Below are 2,702 nucleotides of genomic sequence, written 5' to 3'. Positions count from 1 at the left end.
GGGCTAGGTCTGCTTCCGGCCGCGTACACAACGTGCAGGTGTGCAATGGGCGATGGGCCCAGACCCCTGCGCCATAGGATTTAGACCGGCGTGCTGACCTCTCTGTTGTGCCTCGGTGGGGCTGCGACGTGTTGATCTTCCGAGGCCGGGCATGACCCAGGAAAGTGTGTCCGGCCAAATGGGATCGAGCGTGTTGGGTTATGTGGTGCACCCCTGCAGGGAAGTTTATCTATTCGAATAGCCGTGTCCCTCGGTAAAAGGACGACCCGAAGTTGTACCTTGACCTTATGACAACTAGAACCGGATACTTAATAAAACACACCCTTCCAAGTGCCAAATATAACCCGGTGATCGCTCTCACACAGGGCGACGAGGGGAGGATCGCCGGGTAGGATCATGCTATGCGATGCTACTTGGTGAACTTACCATCTACTCTCTTCTACATGCTGCAAGATGGAGGTGGCCTGAAGCGTAGTCTTCGACAGGATTAGCTATCCCCCTCTTATTCTGGCATTCTGCAGTTCAGTCCACCGATATGGCCCTTTACACATATACCCATGCATATGTAGTGTAGATCCTTGCTTGCGAGTACTTTGGATGAGTACTCACGGTTGCTATTCTCCCTCTTTTCCCCCTTTCCCTTCTACCTGGTTGTCGCAACCAGATGCTGGAGCCCAGGAGCCAGACGCCACCGTCGACGACGACTCCTTCTACACTGGAGGTGCCTACTACTACGTGCAGGCCACTGACGATGACCAGGAGTAGTTTAGGAGGATCCTAGGCAGGAGGCATGCGCCTCTTTTGATCTGTATCCCAGTTTGTGCTAGCCATCTTATGGCAACTTGTTTAACTTATGTCTGTACTCAGATATTGTTGCTTCCGCTGACTCGTCTATGATCGAGCGCTTGTATTCGAGCCCTCGAGGCCCCTGGCTTGTATTAGGATGCTTGTATGACTTATTTTATTTTTAGAGTTGTGTTGTGATATCTTCCCGTGAGTCCCTGATCTTGATCGTACACGTTTGCGTGTATGATTAGTGTACGATTGAATCGGGGGCGTCGCAACTATATATGGGAACTATGATGGAGAAATATTTTTTTATCTCACATGTGTGATTGTGGCTTTTTCTGGCTCAAATATGTGGAGAACTATGATGGAAAGGCAGTGAGAGAGTTTAAGCAGGTAAACATTTTTTTGTCTTATCATTTTGTTACAATCTACTTTCTTTGTTTTCAATACTTATGCAGCAAAAGAATAACTAGTAACATACTCGCTTCTCTTTTGCATTCATTTTTACAGGAAGACATGCCACGATACCGCATGGGTCTGGCGTACAACCTCTTCATTCACCCAATGAACAATGCCCCAAAGGAGCGTGCATTCAAGGATGAGTTGGCGGCTTGATTTTATGGAAGGTTAAAGACGAACAACCTCGTTTCCTGTTAGGTCTAGTTCATGCCTGAGGTGGTAGCATTTTGGTAGGACTAGAGTAGTGTGCGTTGGTACGTAAAGCGATGATACCTCCGGTAAACAGATGTGTTCTTTTGGTATGTAAACCGATGAAACTTTATTGGGTTCATAACTTGATCTTTGGATGAAGCATTTTTCCGTTCCTAACATGATTATGCAAGGACAATTGCTGGAGTATAAATCTTTTTATTTTTTAGTTTTTTGCTGGAACTGAAATATGAAAATGTTTCAAACTTCATCCATCGAAGTTACAAGGGAAGCTCTGTGCATTTCCCCCCTCAAACTTTCTAAAAATAATATGTCAATGCTACAATGACACTATTTATTTGCTAGAAGCTCACAGAAAATAGCTACAACCTCGTGTCAGATTTGTTGCGAGCCAAAAAAAACTTTCTAACTGCAAAACGGCTACATCCCTTCAAGTTTTTTTCTAGAAGCTTAATGTAAAAAAGCTTCAAAAGTTATTTGAAAAATAAGCTACAAAACATTTCTTGAACTTTTTTATCCAACTGTAGTGCTACATTCTTCCAATTGATTTGCTGCAAGCTCACAGAAAGTGGAAACATGCATTCTAAAATTTTGCTGCATAACCAAAGCAACACATTTTTTAAAGCAATCAAGGCTTTCTTCCAGCATGTTTTTTGCTTCAAACATACTGTTAAAAAGCTTCAACCTTGTTTTAAAAAAAACTTCAGCCTTGTTACAAGCAAGCTGTGGAACAACCATTGAGTAGTTTTTTAAAATTAAGAAATAAAACCTTGGAACCATGCAAGGCACATGCTACAAATTTGCCACCATCATGCTATAGAAAGTAAGCTTTCACAAACATATAACAATAAGAATCTTTTTAAACCAGCTCTCGTAAAAAGCAACATTCTGCTTTTTCAAACCACACATGTAGTAATATGTTGCAATCCCACAAAACAAACAGCTACGACTATGCTAATAAAATGTTACAAGGCAATTCACCATTTTTCCTCATGAAACATCCTAAAGGGTAAGGATTCTTTCGACACCTGGAGCTTTCGCGCTCGCACTCACAGCAAGCACAACAACAAGGAGTTGGCAGTTCTTGATGTTGCGATCCTCATCTTCACAATATTTGCATGGAGTCTTCTTTCCTTTAGCTTTGGAGCTTTCTTCGTTTTTGTTGCGTCCTTCTTTGCTTTCTTCTTCATTTCATCTTCTCGAAGCTCAATTAGTGGCTTCCTTCGCTTCAGTTTTTTCCTTTG

The 2,702-nt window shown here is 42.6% G+C and overlaps 1 long non-coding RNA gene across 1 annotated transcript; it reads left to right on the top strand.

Moving 5' to 3' along the window:
• Positions 1-843: 843 nt before the first annotated feature.
• Positions 844-1,636, top strand: LOC123171125 (uncharacterized). Its single transcript, XR_006485276.1, has 2 exons — positions 844-1,182; positions 1,300-1,636. It is a non-coding gene; the product is annotated as an uncharacterized lncRNA (long non-coding RNA).
• The last annotated feature ends 1,066 nt before the right edge of the window (positions 1,637-2,702 follow it).

The sequence above is a fragment of the Triticum aestivum genome, chromosome 7D (genome assembly GCF_018294505.1).
Source record: "Triticum aestivum cultivar Chinese Spring chromosome 7D, IWGSC CS RefSeq v2.1, whole genome shotgun sequence".
Lineage (NCBI taxonomy): Eukaryota > Viridiplantae > Streptophyta > Magnoliopsida > Poales > Poaceae > Triticum > Triticum aestivum.
The sequence above is the reverse complement of the archived record's forward strand: the minus strand, read 5'-3'. Positions and strand labels throughout refer to the sequence as shown.